This window comes from Patagioenas fasciata, chromosome 2 (genome assembly GCF_037038585.1).
Source record: "Patagioenas fasciata isolate bPatFas1 chromosome 2, bPatFas1.hap1, whole genome shotgun sequence".
NCBI lineage: Eukaryota > Metazoa > Chordata > Aves > Columbiformes > Columbidae > Patagioenas > Patagioenas fasciata.
In genome coordinates this window covers 83,142,703-83,170,152 of record NC_092521.1, presented here as the reverse complement: position 1 = coordinate 83,170,152, position 27,450 = coordinate 83,142,703, and the positions used below count along the sequence as shown (strand labels likewise).

The following is a 27,450-nucleotide window of genomic DNA, read 5'->3' as shown; positions in this document are numbered from 1 at the left end:
GTGGACTGAGATGAACGCCTCATCTTCTGTGAGACAGCTTCTTTGTGTTTCACAACGCAGTTAGCCCTGTTTCCTTATTTGGCTAAAATTAATGAAGTTCCTGCCTGCCACTTTAAAATCCATGCATGTCATTTGTCTGTCTCTGCCAACTGAGTATTATGTTATACAGAGTACTGCACTCTTACCAGCTAAACAGAAGAAACTTAAGTGTGTTTTTACCAGGCAGGCTATTTAATTTGCAAGTACAAACTCTAGGATATTGAGATTTTATGAAGATTGTGTTTTCCATGTAGAGGAGTCACAGTAAAGGTTACATGGCTGACTTACCTCTGTGTTTGCATATTTTATCCATTGTTTTTTGTTCAAAATTTAAGGTAAGTCCCTTTTAAATGTTTTATTTTGCAGTAATCCATGTAGCATACCTTTTGCTTTTATGTTCGAAAAACAGGCTTTCAGACTTAAGATACTTTACAGCAGTCCTTGCCTGCACATAAATGCCAAGAAACAAACAAGAAAGTGACATATTTACTTTGATGGTCTAAAAATAAAGTTATTTCTTCAAATGTAAAGCATTTGACATCCTTGATGAAATGATAAAAGCCTTATCCATTAAATAGATTTCAGCACTAGCCGAAAGAAAATCTCTTTTCTCTAGGCATGTTGTTCTGACTGTATATGCCACAATTTAAGTTTTTTTTTTTGTTTGTTTGATTGATTGTAATTCAGACATGATTTGTGGTCAGAAATACAGAAAGGCTGTGGGAAAAAAAAAAAATGATGATATCTGAATGATAGATTGCAATGTAGTTTCTTTGAGTTTTTCTGTTTGATTTTGTCATATGTTATATCTACTAGACTGCAAACATATCATCCTCCCAGTCAATTGCAATTTGAGATATTTTGGTTTTCTCGCTGAATGTTATCCTGCTTTAAAGGGTCCAGGTGGGTATATATGTTCAGTCAGAGCTTTTCTGAATGCCAAAAGAAAATGAGAGGTTATCTGTAGCTCCAAAAAAACAGGCTGGTTTTCAAGCAAGGGGTTAAAACTACTTTTCACAACTAATAAAATTTCAAATGCACACTGTGTGTTTTTGTGGGAGGGGGTTACAGAAAAGGAATCCTCAATACCAATTGGCTGGTCTCTATGAGCTGCAGTTGAGCTCAGGCTGCTGCTGAAGAGCAGTATTGATCTGAAGCGTAAATGTGTAGGGAACCACAGAGAGGGATTCAACCGTTTCTCAGAAGGGAGACAACCTCTTCCAGTAAGAGAGTGGTTTCTACCTGCCTTTCCTGCCTGTGAGATCCTTTGTGAATGAAGGGGAACACGAGAAAGGGCCGTTTGTTGCTACAGTGATTCAGAGAACGAGGTATTGCTGCTGTGCATCCTGCTGCTGGTGGTCTTGCTGGTGCTGCTGCAGCTTCATGTAGCAGGTAAGGCTGCTTTTCCTGGGGAGGAGGAGGAGGAGGAATTGGGATTTGCACGGCGGTGGCTGGGGCTGTGGCGTCAGGGGGTTCTGAAACACTGCACAAAAGGACGCTGGCTCCACGGAGGAGCTACCGGGGTACAGGCGAGAAATCTGGCCGTGTGGATTAGCAGGCTGGATTTTCCTGCTCATCCCGCTTTGGAATCGCAAAACTTCAATAAGTTCTAAACAAAGTGTGCAAGTCCACAGTGCCTAAAGGAAGAGGGGGCAGGGGAGGGAGAGGACGGGGCTGCACCTTTCCCTGCCCGCTTTGCAGGCGTCCAGCCCTCCGCCGGGTCGGACTCTGGTTCTGAAGCACGTAGGGAAGGGTGCAACAAATTTGGTTGTGGTGGGTAGTGAGATCGGTGCTGATAAAAAGGAAAATATGTCGTGTCAAATCGGGGGCTTGTTGCAGGTGAAAGGAAAAATAAATGTGATGCTGTGAAACTTGTGGGAGTGAAAATGTATTTGCCATATTTCGGTGTCTCTCTTTTTTTTTTTTTTTGAAGCACTCAATCTTTTGTGTGTGTGTGTGTGAGGTAGAAATGGAGGGGGGGGGGGATTTCTGCAGCATTGACCTTTAAAGTGATAAGGTTCAATTAAAAGAAAGTAAGGAATGCGAATTTGACTTGAAGCAACTTTGAAAACACCTGAGCAGCCTTCTCTCTTAAAAATAAGAAGCACTGCAGAAATAATGGTAAAGAATAAAAATTAGCCCTGAAATACAGGATTTTCAAATGCAAGCCATTATTTATTATTGCAATGTTTCAAACTGATCTTCTACAAATTAGTCATGTGATGAGCAGTAGAATATTCGTAATCTTTTTACAAACATTATAATGGCAAGTTTAGCCCTGAATTATAAATCATCTGTAAGTGTGCCTATAACAGAGATGTGTGAAGGTACTTATCTTGATAAATATTTCATGTAATTTTTTACTGTGAATGGCTTTGTGGTTTTGGCATTTCAATTCTAAATATTCAGTCTAGATTAAGAAGAAAACATGTTTCTTGTCTTTAAAATATTGCTTTCAAAGCACACTACAGTGGTGATGGACTTTATTAATTTCTGTGTGTACTGAGTGATAGTTAACAGTGGTGGGTTGTTGTTTCTTTTTTTTTCTTGGTATTTGCAAATATCTATACAGAGCTAAATAGGAAGGCAGACTATTTTATTGCTGTATAGCATCAATGGAGAGTTGAAGTTATCGGCAATTTTTTCCCCATTTTCAAGTTCAAATATAAATCACACAAAGCCTAACAATTCAAGAATACTAAGTAGGTCTTATGATAATGTACCTTTTGCTGTGTGTGATTACATTTCAGATAAAAAATAAATCGGGATTAAAATGTTTCCATGAAACCATGCTTTTAGGAAATTCACAGATTGGTCAGGATATCTTTATTTTAGTCCTCTGAACATCTTGTTAGACTTTTAATTGATCACAGCATGTTTTTAAGAGGTTTCAAGGCTTCTTATAAAACATTTCCCCTGATCTGAAAGCCAGATGGTTACATTGCAGAAGTCATAAACAGTTAATTGCCAAACTGCTTTGAGTGCTCCAGAAGACATCAGCCTGTAGACCAAAGGTTTCCATCTTGGCTGATCAAACTAGTTACCTGGTGTTGCTCTTCGCTGAGATTGGGGTCCCTGTTAGAGCTGGTAGGAAAAATAAGTTCTCTTTTCAGGAAGCAAGATACAAAATGTTTTAGTTCAAAAATACTTACTTAAAAAGTAATTTGTTTGTCTTTCTCACATCTACCACATATATAACGTTTTTCCTCAAGTTTATTTTATTTGATTTAATTTTCTATCCCCACGCCCCCAACTGTTCTGAATGGCAGGTCCATGGTATTTATCTCATGTGTCGAATGGTGTATACCAGATAGAAATAATATGATCTCCTGCAGTTGCCTTTCTGTTCACAATATGCAGACAGAATTCTGTCAGAATGTTCAATGTTTAGTTGTTGGGTGTTTATATTTGAAATGTATAAGAAGAAATACTATTTCAGTTGCAATGACATATAATATAGAATAGATAACAGAATGGCAAATATAAATTTTGCAGTTGTCATGCTATATGCAGTTGCTTATTTTGTATCCATCAGTTGGAGTTTAGTTCTTATGAAGAAAAAGATGACTAGTAACCAGTATTCAGAAGGAAAGCAAATGCTTATTTTGCTTTCTTTCAACCTTAAATAACCCATTAGTTCAATGGTGACGCTTGAGAAATTTTAAAAATTTTGTAGGCTAGCAAATGCCTAAACTGCTTTTCCTTAAGTAATTTTTAGGTTGTATATTATACAGTATACAAATTATTTATTTATACAAATTATTTAAAATACTTTTGTATATAAGAATGTTTTATAAATTGTTGACAGCTACATAATATGAACATCTCATTATGTTTCCATCTTTATTGCTTTTATCTGAGTACTACTATCACACTACCTTAAAGGTATGGTTATATAATAAATGCTTTATAAAAAGTTAAGAAGTTGTGTTTAAGTAAGTATTTAAATGGTGATCACTGAATTAGAGAAGTAGGTAATTTACATGTAACTGTGCAAAGCATCATTATCAAATTTTTCAAATATTTTCATAATCATCCAGAGCTCAGATAAACTGCCTTTAACATACTCTTAGGATCCATTAGTCCCATATTAACCTTTCTAAAGTTTCAGACATGCATATGCAATGAAAAATGTGACAGTAAAATGGAGATTATAAGGTCAGGGTAAAAACTCCCCATTTCCGTGTAATGAAGTATAGAGGCAATGGGCTGGGTGCACACAGGCTTGGATTGGCTGTACTTGCAGCCACACAAATACGTACAGCCACCTCATTGGCAGTGAGCGGGGCTTCTCTTCCCACACGTGCCCTACTGTAAAAGTCATCCAACACTCACAGTTTCCAGTGCATTAACTGACTCTTAGAATATGAAAACAAAGGTTATTTGCAACCCATTTTTCTCGTTAGGCATAACTGATCATAAATAGCAATTTTCTTGAGGAGGGTATATAAAAAGAAATTCTGCACATATGTCATTCTGAAGACGACAGTATCTGCCCAGAAGGGCAGTCATACCTTTTGATTTTGAATATATTTCTTATGCTTATCTTTCTGCTTTTAAAGATTGTAAGATGCATGTGATCTTTACATATGTATTCTTACTTTATGAATATAATACAATTACCTGAAACTGTCACAACAAAGAAACAGAATATGTTCCAAGTTTGGATATATTTATGTTAAACGCTATATTTTGGTCATGTATTCTACTTTTGATTCTATCAATATGTATATTTTGATTAAGTTAACACAGTTGTCCACTTCAGTCAGGATATTCTGAAAAAAAAAAAAAAACAAAACCAAAACAAATTGTATGTATTCCTATTAAGCCATTCTACTTCCTTCTCTTAGGATTGCCAAACTGTTTTCTCAGTATTTTTCAGAATATTGAAAACCGTGATATATGTGTGTTTGTACTAAATTATAAAGTATAGATGAAAAAGCGAAGATAAGCAAATTGTTGAATAATTCCAGCAGAAGTGTCATCATTTTCTGAAAGTCCAGAAAGGAAACATGGTCAGTTAAATGATAGTCTAATTACATAATGAAAAATATTTCTACAAGATCCAAACTATGCCATTTTAAACAATAAAATATACTGATTATTTTCAGTATGCTGCTGGATAAAACAGTGACATTTTAATATCTTTTCCACAATGTCATTTATTTCTGACAGTTGATATGTATGAACCTGTAAATTAAAAAAAAATGTTAATAGAGGTGGGTGAGAAACACAAACCAAAAAAAATTAATGCTGATTCCATAAAATCTTTGATTTTTCTTAATTAAACCATGGCTTTTCTATTAATGTGTTAAGAGAAGAAACAGCAATACATCTGCATTTATCTGTTCCCCTTCAAATCATGTGTATTTACCTTCTAGTGCAAAGCACTTTGAGAGATCTTGAATGTGAAAATTGTTACATGAAGCCAAATACTTTTCTGCTTTTAAATGACTCATAAAAATGCTTCAATTTGAAGCATATGTATCTATATACAAATTTGGGTATGTTTATACATACTCTTTAAAGGGAGACTTTTTAAAAGGTGAACAGAATTTGTCCTTATATAGTACTTACTGAGTTTTAGGTATCACAAATAAATGAACTATGATGCGTGGTGGCACCAGAGACTTAATAGACAAATATTACTGAGAAGGGATGTTGTCTGAAGTGTCATGTGTTATAATACTGTGCTATGAATATCATGTGATTTTTGTTTATTCTTAGGCAACTGGCTGGTCTCTAAAGGGACTGGAATATAACATGTTATATGAAAGATGGCCGCTCTTTTTTTTTCTAGATTTCACTGTCCTAAGAATCTTTGATGGGGAGGGAGGGCTAGGCTTTCATTTAGTACATTAGTTTGTTTCAGTATATTTGCTCCTACTGGCCTATGGTTAGGAGCTGCATGATATTTTTAAGTGGTCGTGTCATAGTAGTGGAAGTAATGTCAGGGTATTTTTTCACATGTACAGTATTTTGAACTGTGATACTATCAGACTCCATAGAGGAAACCTGACAGTGTATTTATTCAGGTAAAAACTAAAGTAATACAAATTGTTGTTAGAGACCTCAATTTTAGAAAGACAGGTAAGTCTGTCTCCATTGAAGATGCCACTTAAGAGTCTGCCTAATATTAAGAGATAATTTCCACATGTGCCAGCATGGTTTAAAGAAGCTCTCTGGTAAAGAAAGTACTCTTTTTTTCCCTGAGGCTTACTACAAGATATTAATAATCTAATTATTGAAGAACCTCGATTGTTATCGAATAAAACAGGGCTAAAATATTTGATCTTGGGCACTTTGTTTCATCAGATCCTCTTTCCTAATTTCATTGTGCTTTATTGTTTTACTCTGACTGATTTATTTTATCTAGTGTAACTCATTTTGAGGGACTCCAAAATATCTGCTTTGCTAAACAGGAGAACAGGGTACATTTCTCAGACAAATCAAGTGAACTTTATGTCATAGTTTATTATAGCTATATACTTTTTTGAAATCTTGTAACAAATATTTTGCTTCATTTTTTTGCTCTGCATTTTGTTTCTTATCTGTTTTATCTCAGTACATGGATCCTAACTGTTTACAGCAAAATTTAGTTATAAGCTGAGTTTTGAGATGCCTTGACCACAGCTTCAAAGAAGACACTCCTGTTGCAGTTGTCTTTGAGTTACCACTATCACCAGTGACAGAATTTATCCAAACATCTGTTCTCTGGTAGCCAAGTCAGAGGTGGCAGGCTATGCATGCCTCTACTTACAGAGGTAACCTCTTTTTCAGTTATCTTTTTCACATTATATTTTATTAACATGAACTATGGAAAACTTTGAAAACAACATGAAATATTATGGGTCTTGTGTGGAATTAGAGGTGCACCTTGAAAATTACTTCAGCTAAAGGAAAACACTTCAAAATAAGAAAATGAGTCTCACAGAGAACCTATTAATGATCTGATGAACTGAACTACTTATTAAAAATGATGGTAGATAGGGAAATGATAGTACTGAAATCCATTCATGGTTTAAAACACTTAGCTAGAAAAAAAAAAAATTAAACCTAGCTAAAGTTAAAACCTCTTTGCTTCAACTTTTGTGACATTGATGGAAATAACCCTGGTTCTGGTCTGTCAGAGAAAGCAAGCTGCACGATTTACTGAAGAGACTGTTCAACAAGCAGGCATGATAGACATGGTTCATCAGCATCTTTCATGTTGCATTCCAGAAGAAATTATTTATTCCTGTAGAAAACGGCTTCAATTTTGGTTGACCCTAGCCTCTTTGGGAGCACAGAGCAGGAATAAAGCTGGTTTAACCTTGACTGGGGACTCTTTCAGTCGCAAAGACAGTACTGTTCTGTTATTGGCAAATAAATAGCAGGCATTTGGCCAGGCAGAGAGTATGGTTACCATGTTGCTGCCCTGCTCATTATATACCTGCTTGTGGGAGCTGTGGTTCAGTGCAATTTAGAGAAGCCATGAAACTGCACTGTGATTTTCTTTGGAAATGGATCAAGAGCCAGCAGAATGGCTTGCAGCTAATCTTCTTTCTTCAGATAGTAGACTTTGTCAGAACAAGTTCACCTATGAAATTTTTGCTGTCTGACATCTGCATTTGGTTTGGCTGATACAGGAAACTGAAGAATTGACTAAACATTAATTAATAGTGACATGTAAACCTAGTGAAGATTCACCTGAAGTATAAGGCATGGCCTTGAGTGTTCTGTTTCATACCAGTCTGTCACTTTCTTACCACCCATCTTTCCCCTTTCTTAATTTATAAACTTAATTTTAGGTAAAAGTTTTGACCTTCTCATCAGGTATTTTCTCTCTCTAACACTCATAAACATTAGGTAACCTACTTCAGGCCTAAAGCTGTGCTTTTGGTCCACTGTCAGAAGACAAATTTTCATACACAAGCATAAAGATGAGTGAGAAAGTAAGTCTGTGAATAAGTCTAAGGAGGGTAACTTCGATGTATGACTCAGGACATGATGTTTTAAGGACTTCATTTAATATGTATGTTTGTACAAAGGGATCTCTCACTGCAGTCCATAAGTCCTACCATAGCCACCTAAATTTGGCAGAAAGAAATAGGAGTGTGTCTGTATTTTTTTCAGTAGCTGGTTCTGGAATGTGTGTTGAGTATCTTTCTGTGTTAAAAGACAGATGCGTTGAACCACATACCACTTAATGAGGATGCATTTTAACATGTGGAACTTCAAAAGTCTTTCAGAGTATGTCTTTCTGTCCAGAAGCCTAGATTTTTACCTACTGAATTAGTTGAACTCTGCTAACACATGAAAACTGGGTACTCAAACCAGCAGCAAAGTTGGCCAAAGGCTGTTCTTGACTGCAGGTATAGATGGATTTCTGGTGTATGTAAATGGAGGTATACAAACAGGAGTGAAGTATATAGGAAAATGTACCATATAAAAATATTGCTATTCATTCACTGTTTTTTATGATAGCATGGCATCTGTTTTCAGTGATAGGAGCAGATACTAATTCTATACATTTAGTGCTGGGTTTTGAGAACTCATCCATATACTATGGGAGACAAGAAAAAGTTTTTCAGGTCAATGTAACTTATTTCTACAGTGTGTAATTCAAAAGTAGAGCAAAGTAACAATGTCATTTGTTTGACTGTGACAGAGAGAGAAGGTAATCAAAGAACAGGCTGCAGCTTTATTGTCCTGTATTTCAAAGTTCTGTTGTAAGCAGTTGTGTTGTTTTCTATATGCTCTTCTCTAATTTATCAGTTGCCCCTTTACAGAGAAAATATGTTTTTGTTCAATTATTAGCTCAAATGGAAATCAGGAAGAACTCATCAGTGACCTGCATACAATTCTAAATATTTAAGGGTAAACAACTTCTACCTATAAGTGCTAGTATGCTATTTAAATTTTATAGAAAATCATATTAGATCATCAGGTCTGTTCCAGAAACATGAACATAAGACAGACTTCAGAGTTAGAGAAGTGTCTTACATAATAGCTTACTCAAGTGCCTAACATTCAGTAAAAACTGCATGTGGTTCAGGGGACTTTGTTAATATGCGCAGGAAAGATATTTCACTGGATTTGGTTCCCAAGGCTGTAAAGTGGACTGAGTTATTTAAACATGAATATGAATGTCCTTCTTGAAACTGTGACTGGAGAAAAAATATACTACTCTTATAATCAGGCTCCTGTCAGTAAAAGCAGCATGCTATAGTGAATTTTAGTCCAGCGGGTGAAAGCCTCAGAGGGTCTTGAGGAAGTACGAAGGAGATAGGTACATAATTTCAATATATCAAAAGTAAGGTATGCTCCAACAAAGAAATTACCGAAACAGTTCATATAGTAATATTTGGTAGTGTAATCTGACACACCTTTAGAAATGTACTCGAAGTTATTCTGTGTGGATGCCCTGGAATTAACAACTGCAAGACAGTCTCCCTTAAAACACCTTAAGTATATTCAGAACAGCTGTATAACAAAGTCATAGGGTAAATAGTCATATACATTTTTTAATTTTTCAAGGTGAAAGTGAAGAAAGTGGAAGGAAATCATCTGTCCTTCCTAGAAACAAATCAAATTTCTTCCAGGTGTTAAGATTATTGATTTTTCCACTATTAGCAAGTTCTGCTGTCTATGTTCCTCCCAAATTCCCCATGCAGTTCCTGGAGAAGACGTTTCCTCTCAACTGCTAAGCCCATTACTACCTTTGTCAGGTAAAATTGTTTGCAAACATAGAATGATTTGCTTAATAGAATCATTTATTTACTCCTCTTTTTAGAAAGTATTACTACAAGCTTTGTATCTGTAAAGATGAAAGGAAAACTTATTTTTTGGCAAATAAATAATTACTGGTTTAAACTTCATTGCAGGAAAATTTAGGAGGAAGATAATTCCTTCTTCATTTGTGATTCAACAATCTAAAAGGACAGTGTCCATAGTTACTTGCTGCATCCAGAATTAGATAAAGCCACTAGGATGCAGTAAGAAGATGAGGAAATCTGTGAAAGGTTCGTCTTAACTGATTCTGAAGCTCATTCCTGTTATCTAAACTGAACAGTGAAGAAGTGGTATTAATACCTGGACTTATATCTGTGTAAAACCCAGAGTTCCTGTAGTAGTAATTAAATGACTTCATGTTGAAAATCTCCTAATCTGAATTGTAAAGCTCTTTTCTGAAGGGCAATGCTAATTTGTCATGTAATGCTGATTCAGATTAACTGGACATGCACTAATTTTTACAGTCCACAACTCTTAACTTCTTGCGCTATAAAATTTTGTGAGGAACAAAGCATTTTGAATTGAGGAATTTTTTTCTTCCTTCTTTAAGAAAAAAAAAAAATAGAGGCACAGATAAAAATACATTTATGTGAATAAATATGTTTCAATTGAACGTTCTAAAATGATTCTTGTCTAAATCTCAAGTTATCCTTTCTTTCCTACCTATTCTTTAAGAGCATACTTACAATCTCAGTAATACTCAGGCTGTATGTTCTAATAGAATAGAAGTCCCTGGAGCATTAACACATCTCTCAGCTTTTAAATAGACTGTGACCTATTCATTTGCAGGGCTACTTCAGTAAAGCAATAGCTCACTTAGGTTAATGATGGATCATGGTGTGATTCGATTTGCAGAGTATAGACTTGCCCATTATCCCCTAATGTTTGTATGGGTCACGTTATCACATCCAAATAATGATTCATGCCACCCCCTGTTCCTGGAGATAGCACAGTGATTACAGGAAAGCTCGGCATGCTAGTGCACAGAGTCTTTAGGGTTCTGTTGGCTACTGTTGAATTATTATTTTTGGCTAGAGCACGATAAAGCACGAAAGGCTTAGATTTTTCTGTGGCTCTGACACCTTTCTCTTGTGACTCAATTGGCCATCTGGCTGAGCAGACAGGCTGGACACTAGCAGAAATCAGATCTATCTCTCTCTGCCTTCTGCTGCTTGCTTTTTTCTTTTCTTTGGTGAGGAAAGTTAGCTGACCCTGACTTGCTGTGAGAGATTATTTGCAAGCTGAGTGACTTGTGATCTTTTTTTTTCTTCCCCTCTCATCTTGAGAATCTAACATGAAGATGGAGATATTTCCAGCAGGAGGAAAACATATCAATACTTCAGTACTGATTGTAGATTTCACACATGAGAGACTTTGTCTGGTAACCACATTGAGAAGGGAATAAATGATATATTTTCCAGTTCTGAATATGCTGCAAGTACCAACATAATATTTTTTTTTTCCTGTGCTGCCACACCATCATTTACTCTGAAGGATTGTCCTCACTTAGGCTCAGCAATTCAGAACGAACTAAGTGATACGATAAAAAGTGAAATTTTAAATCCACTTGTAAAATACTCATAAGATTTATATTTTCTTGTCATTGTAGGGGATGATCTGGGTTTTCTTTCCTACCACTGCATATATACTCAGTGATCATCAGGCTGCTCACTGGTCCAGCTGCTGACAAACACTGACTCCTATTAAATGCATCCAATAAAACTGTCTTAAACCTTACTAGTGCTATACCTTCTTAAACATAAACCACTCCTATTTATTATATACTACAGCTACAACACGAAAGGGCAGAGGAGTAATTTCCTTATATTTTCTTATAAAAAGATGTGTGACCTAGGAAAACAGAAAAAATGAGAAAAACAGAAAAACTTCGCTGCCAACTGCACATGCAACCTAGAAAAAGAAGAAACTGCCATAAGAAAACATTCTTCGATCAAATTAGTTTTGTTATAGCTGATTTTAAAGATTCTCCAACAGCTTCTGTTACTAGGGAGGGAGAATAATTGTTCAAGAACACTTTTCTAAGGAAAGCCACTGGTAGTGAAAAATCCAAATAGAAAGCACCTGTTAACACTATTTTTTTCAGTTTATCTTCTTCTAGACAACAACAAATACAGCCAAAGTCAACAGTATCAAGTAGCAATTAAGTATTTTAAAATATGCTTTTTCAACCCTTTTGACTTCTTTTCTTACCCACCCAAGTGTAAGAACTAAATAGCTCAAATACTATAGAGGGGATTGCTTGCTTATATCAGACACAAGAAATAGAATTGTACGTGACTAACATAGTATTGCTGTGTTGACCTGATGCATATGGAATAATGGAGAAAGATGGGCACTTGCAATAAATGAGTAAAACCATTTCATTACCTTACAATAGATTTTATTCTGATCATATAACATTTTTATTCTGTGCTAAAAGTAATGTATATATATTACAAGGACCTCAAAACTGTAAGCAGATTTTAAACCTAAATTAGATTGCCAGCTGCTTAGTGGTATATACTTGGAGTGAAATAGTGAAAAATGACTTTCAAAATGTTTACTACATTAACATTCTGAAAAGTTGTGCATATTTTAATTTGCTGAGAGTTGCAGTAAATTTAAGACTCAGAAGTCCCTTGTGATAGTTGCCTGAAGCATTGATAGAAACAGATTTTCTTCGCTTTCCCTCGCCTTGCATCAACAGTATAATGATTTTTGAGGATCGATATTATATTCCTGTGTTTGGAAGCTTAAAGTCATGCAACCTTCTTTCTCCCAAGTGTTTTTCCTCTTTAAGTATATAGGAATTACTGAAATTTGAAAGGATATTCAGACTCACCATTTGCAATGACTGAAATCCAAAGTCTTAGTCCCTCCTTCCCAGCTTCCATTTGCAGTAATAAATGTATCAAAAAATTCTAGTGTTTTGATCATATCTTAGAGACATTCAGAATTAGTTCATATTCTGAATTTCAAACTCTCCAGAGGAATACCAGGGAACATATGAACTATGGACATTTTTTGCAAGTAAAGCAAAGAAATTGTCATTCAAACCCTAACTATAGTTGTAACTATTACCTAGCAATTTTACAGTACAGTAGTTTTTGTAATGAAACAAAGAATAAACATTTCAAGATTTCAAAGTTTCTGTTAGTGCTGATAATTGTAGATAAATTCTCTGCCAGGTATAATGCAAGAGCATGAGATTTTTAGATTTTGTTTTTGTTTTTTATCTTTATCTTTAATGTATAAATGTAGTGTGGCATATCTGTATCATTATGTCCTTATTCTCTTTACACTGAAAACAGTTAAGTGAAAAAGGTGGCCTGAACATTTTTTTTTTTTTTTTTTTTTTTCATGTAGACTACCGGAATCCCTTCTTAGAAAGAAGAAATTGTGAATGTTACCATAACAAAATATCTGCACAGGAGTATATAAACTATTGTATTTATTTACTATGTGAAAATACGTGGTGAGAATACATACTGAAGTCATCCTTCTTTCTATCATCTTTGGGAAGATAGAGTTAGAATTTTTGTTCATGTCTTGATATTTTAAATGGAAAAAGAAGATCCTCACAGGAATTTAGGGTCATAACTTCCTTCTGTTGCATTCTGATTCTCAGGTAGGAGCTAAGTGTTTGGATTTTCTTGAAGATTTAAGTTAAACCCTTGCAGAGACTGAACCTAAATGAGAAATCATGCAAAGCAAGAAATAATGCTTTTTATGTCAAGTGGAAAGTGCAAGTTTTTTCTTTGGGGGCTTTCAGATATCTCTTGCCTTGCTTGAATACCCATAGACATGTAAACTTATCCCTGTCATGAGTGTTAAGAAGTTCAGTAGATCTACTGTACGACAGAACACCTGACGTGCAAAAAAAAAAATCATCCTCTCACAGCTTGTCCTGGAGTTTGCTTTTTGTCATGTACTTTTTCATTGATAAAGAGAAGACTTTTCAAATTTTGCGAACTTAGTTTAGAATTATAACATGGGGCTTTCTTGTCCAGTTCATTTCAGATTACAAGGACAATGTTTCATTTTGCCTCAGATATAGTTTAACAATTTCAAAATACACTTAGTAACCTAGTATCTTGATAATAGGAAAGGATAAGAGAGAAAAAAATGGCCTTATTTCAGTAACAGTAGTAGTTTTCTGATGACTGCTGTCACTGTATCATTTCAATTTCCTTATTTAGGTAATATGGGACTCTAGTCAGCAGCTAATACTGTAGGCAATATAATTTGTGTAGATCAGCTTGTTTTTGACACTAGGCAGGTGGTCCTGAAGTCCTGCACATCCATGTTATACATGACAATTGCATCATTTGAAATTTTTCTCATTATTTTTATCCCCCTCTTAGAGTTAATTCACCCAACTGCAACAACAACCATTGGCATGAAGAGAAACTTATTAAAAAAGGAAGTTAAAAAAATAATAAAACCAAGATTATTTCAATGTTACCTAATATTACTGAGTAAATGTGCAGATGTGATTGTTCACCTTTCATAGACAGAGAAGTCAAAAGAGGTGCTGTGAATTAATGAGTCAGTTTTATAACCCTCAGAATGAACTGCAGAAGCTCTGGTTAAACTTGTCTGATAGAAATATTTTTTAGTGAGAATTCAATTTTTCAGATGAAGAAAACATTTTGTAAACAGAATTTACTTTAATGAAGGAAAATTTTAAATAAATAGTTAGAACAAAATAGTCCCCAGACAATGCCTGAACATGGGAAGAATTTAAGTCAGAAAGACTGCATGATGTCAAAGTTGTAGTTGTTGCCTCATGTGATCCTTCTCATCGAGAGACAGAAACACAGTTTGCATTTCCCCTCATATAATGCTTCATGGCCCTGACAGTCTTATTCACTAAGGAAAGTGTTGGTCTGTATTTCAGCATGAGGGATGCAGGCAATAGGAGCAATTAGAAGTCCAATTAAAATGAGGAATATTCTACAAAGCTTGAACTCCGCTTATCATATGACATGAAGGACATATTCCAAATGAGCATTTTGGCTAAAATTATACTTTAGACTTTGGTCCTTTTTTTCTCTGAAAAGCTGAAAATTTTCAGAAGCAAATCCCAATATTTTGAACATTCCTAAACTGTCTTATTTAGTACTTCCTGATTCCACATTTTGTGTATAAGACTTAAGCCCCTAAAGTAAGTTTTATCTATTGCTTGTGAACTTAATAATGTGGAAAACTGTGTTTATCCATCTTCTTTATAGAGGGTTTTCACCTCTAATTTATTCAGCACTCAGTTTATTCTATCACTTTTTCACTCCAGATCAAGACTTACAGAAGGACAAATGACACCACAGACTAAATTGTAGACATTTAAGAACCTGGGAGAGTTATTAAGCTTTAGTCATTATCTGACAAGCTAAATAATTATCTTAACATCAAGCTCTGACCCTCTTCTACACTTAGTGGAAATACTGCATGCTGTTCTGGCATTCTTGTAACAGCTATGGCTGATTATTTTACATCTTTCCTCGAGGATATTTATCAGATAGATGGCTTAATGTCTGTACCTTATGACTTCTTGACAACTGGCCATAAAACCTGATAAATGATCATGCCAACAAAGCAACACATGGGTTCCAAAAAAAGTTTGCACGTTCTAATAATGTAGATTATGTGATTGATGCACAGTATGCAATTTAATTACAAAAATAAATGAGGAAGAGGAAATTTGTCACTTCCCCATTCATTATTCCTTAATTAGACTACAACTATTCAGGGTTTTTGATTGTCTATAATAACCTTAGATATAATTTATTGCACTGCCATTACAGTGGGTTAAAAAGGAAAGCATAAATAATTTCTCACTGCCAAAACAGCATAAAAGAACAAGGAAACAAGATGAATCCTAAATTATTGTAAATATTACTCTGTCTGCAATCTCTCAGATTAGTAATTTATTGCAACAAATGAAATGCTTCTCTTGTGAAATGACAGAGTACATTTTTTTCAGTATGCAATATTTATTATATATATTCTGAGTACCAGAATAGATCAGTGTTGCACCTGACACCAGTGCGTTTGTTTTGGTTTTGGCTTGTGTAAATGCATTCTGCATACTTTGTTTAACATCAAAGCACATCAAATGGGTCAAATGGGTGGTGATCATAACACAGCTCTGAGGTTGTTATAGCTTCATTGTGGAGTCTATATGTGCATGAGAAGTAGATAAATAAATAAATAAATAATGTAGATGTTTGTGGGGTTTTTGTTGCTGCTGTTGTTGGTTTTTTTTTGTTTGTTTGTTTGTTTTTAAAGTCAATTGTATTTTACCTGTCTGGTTACACTGTGATGTCTGTTGTGTGCTTCTGATACCTGCGTTACAGGTCTATGTTTATTAGGGGAAGAAGACAAGACAGAGAAAGTAAATCTTCCTCATTATGAACTGCATGCTATTTTCTTGCAAGGGTCACACCAAATTTATTTCTACAGCTATGATACATTCATACATGTATTAAAAGAGTATATTTGTTTGCTTATGGGAATCTGATAACTGTGTGGGCGATCACAACAGGTGCAAGTGGATGGACCTGGCCCAGAAATCTTAGACAAAATCATGGGCACAGGGGGTGGAAAATTCTTATTAGTCAAAGTTAATTTTACTTCTGTGGGAGTGTCATTGTTTAAAGATATTTTGCATATCCAGAATAGAGAAAAAGAGATTTAGGAAGAAAGATGTCAAAGTAGAAGTTAGCACAGTCATTAAGGAATACTTTTGGGATGTAAGAAAATAAAGTTTAAATCCCTATTTGCCTTGGCTTCAACCTAGCTATCATTTTATTAAGTAACTTCACCTCCATGTTATTATAGCCTGAGTCTCTTCAAGAAAGATATTTAAATTTTTATAAAAATTTAAAAGATAGTTGGTAGAGACAGGAATTCTAAATGGCTCAGTGGCACAGTGGGGAGAATACTTACCCATGCTTTCAGAGGCAGGTTGGGTTTTTCTTCTGAATTGAGCCAACTGGGGTCTTTAAACCCTGGCCTTCATACATCTTGGAGGAGTTACCTTCTGCAATATTAGGTGGTCTAAAATTTACTATCAGACTCCTTAGAGGTGATTCAATATTGTCTGTGAGGAGTAAAAACACTTGAAGTCTGAAAAAATGTAATGTACTAAAGGTACATTTTAACCACCTCTTCATACAATTTGTTTTCCCGCCCCCCTCCCCCCCACCTTTTTTTTTTTTTCTTTTTCTTCTACAACTTCTAATCTAGAGGATGTATTTTGTCTGCATTTATTTCCTCCTCTATTAGTGTGGACCCAAACTGTTTCAAGAAAAAAACAGACAGCTAGAAACAGTAATCTATGAAGAAAGACCTGTAATCTTGAATGTGTCTCACAGTGCAAAAACTCTTGAGGTTGTGGCTAAAATATAAGTAATTCATTGAAAAGTGCTTATCTCTGTGTAATACAGCTGCACACAAGAGCAACTTATGTGCCTTGCTGAGGGCTCAAGCAAGAAGCCACAGAGTCATTTTTATTTCCTTTGATTCTATGGCTTGTAACTAAGCAGGTGTAATGTGTAAGACCGAATCATGTACAAGCACCTTTGGTTCCTACTGTTTCAAACAGCTCATTAAAAATTACCAATTACTCGTCTAGAATAGACAAGGAAACAAGCAAGACACTGAAAATGGCAGAAAATTGTGCACTTGCTTCTGTTTATTTCTGCAATAAGATTGTTTCCCCTATTCTTTTTCAGGCAGAGATTTCTGTGATATGCAGAGCATCTTCTCTCTGTGTTTGTGCACGTGTGTGGTCCTAGCATCCTGATAGTATCTTTGTTATCCTTTCTTTTTCTTCTAAGCTTTTGATTATTTTTTTTAATTGTGCTTTTCCTTTGTTTTGCATGTGTTTTTTTTTCTTCTAATAATTTCTACCTCTTTTGTTGTTTCTGTATCTTCCCTTCTCTCATTCAAAAAGAAGTAATGTAGTGGATTTAAGGAGCCTTCCGTTTCATTCCAAGAAAGCTGGGTCACATCTGCAGCAAACAATAGTTCCCAAATGCAAAAGATGCAGAGAAATAAGCCTGAGGCTTTAAGTAGCACAAAAAAAAAAAAAATCAAAAAAAAAACCTGGAATATTTTTGCAATGATATGCATTTACATCATATTTCTGCCTTAGGAGATGTCTCAGCTATTTGATTGAAACTCAGTTTTTATTTCTCTACTTCATAGAAATACATGTTGCAGCGTGGAATTTAGGATGTGAAAACACATCCAATAGCTCTGCCTCTTTGCCTATAAATACAAGAAAGTCTTCATACCGTATGGTCTGTTCCAGGAGAAAACTGTTTAAAAGAGCAAGGTGGAAACTACTAGATGCATGTAATCAATATATACCAGATTTCTGCAAAGGTTCTGATAGGATTTTATTGTGTAAAACTGAATCTTAATTCAGTTGACTATTAAAGTGTTACATATTATGATGTCTCCTTCACTACATAAGCAATACTTCACTAATAATTTTTGGTTTGTTGTAGAGACACTTGAATAATTAGGCAACCAGAACAGGCGAAATAAGACAGCCTGTGATCTAAACTCTTGAAATGCTGTTTAAAAGATACAGAATAGGTGGTATTTTTTTACATTTGTTCACTTCAGGTACCTCCTGTCTGACCTTGGTAAGACTTGCAGCAAGGGCTTTTACAAAATATTTTTAAGGAAAGCTCATGTGTTTGAAATTCCCACACAGATTCATGTATCTCAGAGATCTATGAAAAATGTGAAATGTCTTATTTGTCTAGGTATTTAACTTATTTCTGTCAAATATGCAGGTTCTGCATTTATCTTGTTTGATGGTAACTTTTGAATGCTCTCCAGGTGTTGCTCTGTCTCACAATAAACTAAAACAATAGCTTTGCAAGTGATGCCATCTGCCTGCATCCTTTAAAATATGCAAACTGAAAACCAGTAGCCTTGGAAAAGGATTAACTGTTTTGGTGCAAACTAATTTAGCTTCAATTGTACTCCTAATGCTGCGAAAACTCTGATTGTATCTGCAGTCACAGACCCACACAGGATCTTCTCTGTCATGTCATTGAGACTGTGACTGTCATGGCAGGTGGATTCCAATGAGGTCTGTAGCCTTCTCAGCCAAGTAAATCTGAAGCAAATAATGCTAGCCAATGAATGGTTCCAGTAGGCTGACCATGCCGTTTTTCTTAGTTTGGGGAGGCTTTGTGTAGGTGAACAAGTAAATGCTGTTTCCCATACTGCTAAATGGGATGGGGCAGGAAGGTTTTAAATAGAGAAGATGGAGAAGGAGAATCTTGTGTTAAACACTTGACTATGTGAATGGAGGCTGCACAGAAGTCGGAAAGTTTAAAACTGCTAAGTGAGAATTCAGCAGATGCTTCAATGTAAGTTTCTCCCCAAGGAAAACTATCCTCACTCTATTTTTCACCAAATCCTAGTTTTCTGAATGTGACTTGATCATTATATGGAAGAAGTTTATATTTTGACCTGCAAAATATTTCATTTGCTTATATGGTTACAACCTGTGGATGGTAACTTCCAGCATAAGGCATTATTCACTCAGAGAAAGGAGGAGCATACTTTTGTTGGTGATATCTTTAAAAAACTGGAAAATATTTTCCAAAATATATGACTATATTGAATTAAATGAAATATGTAAAACTACATCTAGTAGTTCAATCTGTCATAATTACTGTTAATGTAGTTATTCTTACTATTTTTCCATATGCTGAAAATCAGATTTTGTACAGTTTCTGTTCAATTGGAAGACTGCAACTGATTAGCTTCCTTGTGTCTATGAGTTCTTCTGTAGTGGAGTCCACATGACTCCAAACAAAAAATATGTAGTTGAGCCAGCTGTTACTTACCATGTCTTCTTATGCACTGGGTTATTCTGAAGACACAGCTCCATATCCTGAGATTGAAGCCTGAGACATATAAGCAGTTAGGGATAATAAAGATGGAGAGTAGGGTGATGATGCCACATAGATTTGCTTAATGTCACAGAGAGTAGATCCCTCATGTTCTTTATGTGGTTTGATTTTATTTAAAATCTTATTTACACAATTGAGGGAGTAAGTAAAGAAGAAGGCAATACAGACAAAATGTCATGAACATGGATGGATACAGATGATATTACTGTTGTGGTTTAAACTGAGCTAGCAATGCAACCCCTCCCCCCAAATAGGGGACAAAGTTGAAAGGAAAGGGAGCAACTTGGATTGATATAAACACAGTTTAATAAGGTAACAAAATACTAATACATCACTAGTAAATCCATTATAAAATAGAAATAAAATATAAAAGATAGTCAATGCAATTCCTCATGAACTTCATCCACATCGAGCAGCCAGTCCTAGGAAACAACACCTGGTCCTGAACAGCTGCTCCAGGAGAGAGAAGAGAGGAAAAAAGGCATAGAGGCTTCTGCAAAATGGCAGGATGGCAAAATGTCAAACTAACGAAGTACCAAACAGAACATCTCCAGCCCTGACAAAAAGAGCGAAGAAGGTAAAGAAGCCAGAGAAAGACACCAGAAGATCCTGACTCTCCTTAAATATGAAGCATGACACTAATAGGATGGAATACCCTTACTGATCAGTCTGGATGTCAACCAAGCTCTTCCCCATCCATGCTGCCCTTCCTCAATGCCTTACATCTGTGGGCAGAGCACTCAGAATGTCCTTGGCTCTCAGACCAGAGTAATTAAAAACATTAGCTCTGTGCTGGAGTGCTATCTTCTCGTTCTCGAACTAAGTCTAAATAATGACTGTGCTAGCTAGGAAAAAGAAAGGTTTCTGACTGCATGAAGAAAATTAACTCATTTTCAGTCAAAACAGCACAATTATTTACAGGATATATATATAAAGAAATCTAAAAGGATAGAAACCCGTGATGTTGATAATATTACCAAACGATTTGCTTACTAGGGATTATATATTATGTCATATATATATATATATTTCATAGGTCATATGCTTTCTGAAAATTGGGGCAATCAGCAGGATCCTTAATCAGGATTGGCAACATCTGTGTACCTGCAGGTGAGAGTCTGTGTGGAACTTGTGAGTTCAAGGAAGGAGGCAAGTTGTCTCAGAGGACTCTCTCCTTACTTTTCATTAGCAGAGAATTATCCTGTCCTAAGCAGAGTGTGCAGATAAGTCTATTTTATTATTTATTATTATAAAATACAGCAAATATATTGTTTCCAGAGGTTTTGGTTTTGACTCTTTCCCCAGTATTTTAGTTCCTATGTGGATGCCTTAAATTAAAGTATGGTCCGTATTGTGTTTTGTATGAATATTTGTTCATCTCCAAATATCCAATGTCCCTTAAAACATATTTTACCTAATTTGCTGCCTTACTTAGGACCAAAATGACAAAGATGACAGGGCTTGTCTACAGATCTGTCAGACAGCCCTTTTATGTAATTCCTTGTGCATCTATGCACAGCTGAAAACCATTAATTCCATCTAGATGGGAGGCCCAAGAAAAGACATACTGATATGAAGAGAAAGAAGAGATGACACATAGGTCTCATAATATCCTGAAAGCTAAATAATATGTTAATAGTAAATTTGACATTTAGAGAAGTAACCTCAAACAATTTCCTCTTTCTATAATATTTCCCAAAATAATCTCCTTGGTAGCAGCTTCAGTTCAGCCAACTATCTTCAAACAGTAAAAAATGTGTCACAATATTTAACATGCCTCCATGGTGGCTTTTTTTGGTCTTGATAAATTCGAAGTGCACTGGCTTTGTCCTCTGGGGCCTAAACACTGTGTTGTTCTAAGTATTCTTTCAGAAGTAGATGTCTTTCATCACCTTTAGGGAGACCCGACTTGGTGACTTCTTCAAAGTTTCGAGAACATGCTGTTCTGTGAAGCGAAAGACTTGGTTTGGAAATAAAAGTTTGGTATATGAAAAGGAAATATAAGGTGCTCTCTGCAGAACAAAACTAACAATCCAGGAACCTTTTTACTGCTGAAATAACTGAGACATTAATGATCTTAAGGATTTAAGCAACTGTCATATGCTGTTGCTCAATTACAAACTCAATGTAATTCTTATGCCTTTACCTTCTTCCATAATGAATTCAAATTCCTACCATGAAATCAATGTTGTGGCTTAAAAAGCCAATGCTTAGATTCCTTAGAGAATGGGATTTATGCAATTATTTTTTCTTTGTGTATCCATCTATGTACTCCCATATTACATTTGTGTTTATCTATAATTTTTAACATGAATTTACAGAAGGATAGGAAAAAAAAATAATTAATTTCTTACAAGGGGGAAAATAAAAATCATTTAGAGGCAAAGTGCAACCTCCAAGTTCAGACACTGGGTCCTCCAACAGCTGGGAGATTGTTCTGTTTGGCTTGTCCAAAAGCTGAGAGTAGCCAGCTGACGGCTCAGTTTCCACTTGGGCAACTACAGTTTGTGCTGTTTCCTGACTGTCTGGGTAAGGGCTCAAGTGACAATGGGTTAGGTCACAGAGAAAGCTCAAAAAGGTGCTGGGAATATGCCACAGTGGTTGTTAAGTACAAGAGATGGAAGTCATGAACCAGTCACAATGACAAATCAACCAAACATCGAACTTTGTAAATTTGAAAATTCAAGGAAAAACACAGAAGAGAGGTATTGTGATATTTCCTTATATCTTTTTGTACCTATAATCAACATAGTTATTTCCACCTTCCATTGTTTACTATAACACTTCATGCCCAAAAAAACTTTTTCCATACCAACAGGTTTCTATTTCCCTTTTACATTGACTTAAATCATTACATGTTGGTTTTAATTAGATCACCCTAATTCCTAAAAAAACACATTATCCATTTCTGCCGTAAGGAGTACATTCGAGATCACCTTCCTTATTCCATCCAGCTTGACTCCTTCATTTTATAGGTGATAGAGTTATCCTCTGTACAGCAGAATAGGGCTTTTATGGGTAATTCAATATGTGTTGCCATGCAATTGTGCAGATATTTAAAATAACTTTCTTTGTATGCTTTTTATTAGCAGCAGGCAAACTGAAATTCTGTCTTTGGTATTTGTCATCATATTTGGTATAATATCATTATTTCTATGGGGGGCCAAGTGCTGAGAAAAAAGAAAACAGTGAAACAGAGCAGATAGTATGGCAGCTAGAGAGTAACTAATTGGGAAGGTGCTTCTGCAAGCATAGTATCTCAGTTAGTAAATACTGTACCACAGCCGTTCTCAAAACTGCACTTGACTGTGTGCCCCTTGAAGCTTTACACCTGAATAAAGACAGACAGAGACAATAAATACACAACAACAACTTCTACAAAAGTTCCTGTTCCATTGGGGGTGTGAGCCTTGGTGAGCAGAATAAATGGGAAAACTATGAGTATTTTATTATCTTTCTCAATCTTTAATTTATCTTTAATTTGTACTTAAGCCAACTTTTTTTTTTTTTTTTTAACTTCAATGTTGACTATTTGGATTTAATTATCAGTTATTATGAAACTTATTATAGAGAGGACGAGGATGTATTTTACTCCTGAGAACAGTAACCTCTGCACACATTCACTCGGTACATTTGTGCAGTATTGCCTTTGGTAAAAAACACTGGTTTCAGCCAGAAATAATGGTAAAACAATTAGAATAAAAACATTAAAGCAATTTAACTTGCAATTATTAAGAATTCCTCCCATTTCTGAAACATTAGTTCCTAAACATTATCAAGTCAGAAAGCAAAGTCACATAAAAGAAGTTGGTAGCTGATGATCATCTACTGGGCATAAATATATTAGATAAAATCCTTTTAATACTTTTCTTACCATTGAGTTAGCTACTACACATCTTCACAAGCACATTAAATTTGTTTATGGATTTACCTATTTAAGATTGCCTTTTTCACCCATTTAGGAGTGCTTAAAATGCAGTTAATTTGCAGGACAAATATCCAGTTGTTTGTCAGGTCCTACATTTATGATATGTGTTTACAACATTATGTAGTATTTCAGAGTTTAGAATTAGTATATTGCTAAGCTGAGGTAATAGAACTGGTAGACAATTTGCCATAGAGCTATGATCTATTTTATCCTGTTACTTGGGAAGAGAAAAACTAAAATATATATGACAGATAAATATGACCACTTCTCAGTGATATTACAAATTCAGAAAGAAAATATATTTTATATTTTCCCCTTTATTCTATTCTGTAGAACCTTCCCATAGCTTTTTCTTTAATGTAAGTGATCTTTTCTCTCCTTTTCCAAAGATTTCTATTAATTTCTCTGCTACATATAGCAGGGCTTCCTAATTTTTCATGTGGTATACATTGTTCAAAATGTATTCATGTAGAGGACAGGAACCAAGTGACCTGGTAGACCTTAGAGAAAGAGAAACTAGGGAGAGTTTAACCAGTAATGAGTACGAAAATGAGCAAGGAGAGCAGAGCAAATTGTTTCCTCAACTGGAGAAATTATTAAAGACTGTTTTGGGGCAACTGCATGAAGTTTTCACTGTCACAGATTCTTGGCAGTAGCTGTCCTAGTTTCAAGCATCATGAAGCCTCTGAATTTATAGACAGTGTGAAAATATACTCTGGTATCAGCAAACCAAAGTATTGAGTTCAGATCATTCCTAAGTGTTTCAAAAACCAGAGCTCCGAAACAGAATTTTAAGTATCTAATTTTAGGCAGTCTGATTTGAAACTGGACCTATTATTTCTATATGATTTGAAAACTAGCTGACATTTTATCACATCACTCTAGATAGTTTCATGGAGCTAGAAGGTATGATATTTGAAAGGCACTTTACTGTGTAAGAAAAACATCCATTCTAATTTCAGTGAAAGCTGAAATAAATTCAATAGAAGTAAACAGATTTGAAACGTATTAAACTGACAGTTCACTGGTTATATCTGAAATATCTGACCATGAGCAGTCTCAATTACAAAACAGACAGAATTCTTCAGTATCAGAGAGTGTATTAATTTCTTAGCTGAAGGACATCTGAAGGGTTCTCTTTCCTGCTTGGACCAAACTGCATTATTTTCTGACACAGTGAGGAAAAGCACATGTCAGTGCTAACTTAATTTTCAGATAAACAGCAATAACATTATTGAGTGTTATTGACTGTTATATTAAAACCGAAGAAAATCATATGCCCATCAACAACATTCAAGAGCAGCAACAGTAAAAATGAGTCTTTTCAGCACTAACAAGTATTTCAGTGTTGAGGCTACCACATCATGAATGAACTTGAAGCATTTTGGGAAACAGAAGAGAGTGTACAGTAGCACACACAGATTAATCATAGTGCAAATGATTGGACAATTCATGAAACACACAAGAATTTTAATCAAAGTAACCTGTTGTCTTGTACCATAAAGATAAATTCAGCGTTAAATTAAAAAAAAAAAAGTGAACTATTTATAATTTTTCAAAATTTAAACTCCCCCAAAAACATATTTTGAAATTGTTTCAAATAAGGGATCAAGTCAACAGGGGGTTTTTTACAGCTTTGTTGGTGTTTTTTGTGTTGTTTTTTTTTTTTATTGTTCTGTTTGTTTGTTTGTTTGTTTGTTTGTTTCAAAAATTGACCCTTCTTGTACAACTTTAGGTAAAAGATGGATACATGACACCTTCGACAGCTGGAACTTTGTGTGTGTGTTTGCGTAAAGACTTACTTGCGCTTTGTTATAAGGGATAGTGATAACAAATCTTGAAGTGGACTTTCCATTAGCCTTTGAACAGGTGAGCTATACATATGGGTGAGCAGGTTGCTCAAACAGAAAATCTCACTGATTTGGTCTACTCTAGCAACAGCCTTGTTAACTGTGCTAAGTTCTTGCACTTAGATTACTTCATAACAGACTTATTCAAGAGAAAAGTGTACATTTTGACAGTGAATTGTCCAAAAGACTTTGCTGTAACTCCACAAGGAACTGCAGAGTTGAGGTTGATGTAATATAAAAGAAAACTCTCGAGCAGGATAAGGTATGCCTTATGTAGTAAGCCTCTTAATAGTATAGCTAAATATTTTTTAAAGGAGTCATCTTATTAAAAAAAAAAATATGACATTTAAGAAGAATCCTACAAAGATCAAGGCAGAGGCAGCCTCAGGAAAACATTGTGATTCTCTCAAACAAAAGAAAAGTGTTAGAATTAAAAATAATTAAAATTAGCTGATTTGTTTCATGGATGTTTAAAGTGTGAATAGTATCAGAACTTTTGGCAGAGTGGTTGAACTGAGAAGATATTTTTATTAGAACAATATGGTAACATGGCCAAAATCCTTTTCTTCTGTGCTTAATAAGCTCTTCTTTGCCATACTTCCTCACCCCATCCCCTCAAACTGTTATATTTCAACATGGAATTTCTTGGGAAGCATTGTCAGCTGTAGGATAGCCTATCAGTGTTACAGTACAGGTGGTGTGTGGATGTCTGTAGCTATTCTGAAACCAAACTATTCAGCTCTGATGTACAAGTCACAGACTGAAATCTCAGTTCTAGTCAACAGAGCAGGGATTTCCATTCACATCAGTCTTCCGAAATAGGAGAGTTTCAAGGTAGAATCATAAACATCTGAAAACAGAGAGTATGTCTTTACAAGAGATAGAATTCAATTATTTTTAAATGGTGAAATAAGAAGAAAAACTAAACAAGGCATTTACTTTCGAGCTCTGTAGTCACAGACCTTCCAGTATATAAAAGAAATAGATTAAACCCTCCAGTTGTATAAAGCAGATCTTCACCTGGGTCTTCTGTGGCTCAGGTGAGTGTTCTAATCACTGTGTGCTCAGCCATAAAGGGACAAGGCAACATTTTGTCAAGTCAGAACATTGATTTGTGTTGTTGGGGGAAAGCAAGGGTGACTGTAGAAGGTATTGCCTTTTAAGCAAAGAAAGGCAATGAGTGGCAGAGTCCCACATGGTTCTGTTTGTAAATCTTTTGTGGTTCTGAAGCAACATCTTTAGAATAAAAGTTCCTTGGATCCAATATTTTTATGCTTCTTTACTAACATTTTCAAAAGATCTATTTAATTTCAAAATTATTTTAAAATCTCACAGTGCCCATGAAGCACCTTATATTTTGGTCGGTTGTACTCAGTAGTTTCTGTTTCTTTTGTCCATGTGTTGATGTGGAACAGTTGTTCCAGATTCAAATTCTTTCTTCTGTATTTAAAAAGACATCCCTTTGTTTAAAAAAAAATGTTGACAAAAATCCTTTTTGTCTGATCTTACTTATCAGTGGGTTACAGGTCTGCGCCAAATCGCTTTGAAGTCAATGAGGTGTCCTGCTTAGAGATACAGCTAGGAGATATTAGGACATAAATTAATAATACAGAAGTAACCTAGACATGTAGATACATGTGTTAAAACACTACATTGACATACCTAAATAATAATAATAAAAAGAAAACTTTATAACTGGTAAGACATTTTAACCTGAAAAGAAATTTTCAGTAATTACTGTATTTACAGTCTTACTTATCTCATAGACCTTGTTTAACTATTGCAATGCCAATAAAGCTACATTAAACTTTGGGTTTTTTTTTTTACTCTGTGGAACAGTCATGAATTCTACAACTGTATTAATTGTTTACGATACTTGTAAGAATACAAGTACCTACTGAATACTTGGACAAAA

At 35.1% G+C, this 27,450-nt stretch overlaps 1 protein-coding gene across 5 annotated transcripts in view; it reads left to right on the top strand.

Annotated features, from left to right (window-relative positions):
* The first annotated feature begins 1,165 nt into the window (after positions 1-1,165).
* CDH12 (cadherin 12) overlaps positions 1,166-27,450 on the top strand; it is a 577,123-nt gene continuing 550,838 nt past the window's right edge. For all 5 annotated transcript variants that reach the window (XM_071804496.1, XM_071804493.1, XM_071804491.1 and 2 more), the window contains exon 1: positions 1,166-1,431. The gene's annotated coding sequence lies outside the window, so the exon portion shown is untranslated. The remainder of the gene's footprint in view (positions 1,432-27,450) is intronic.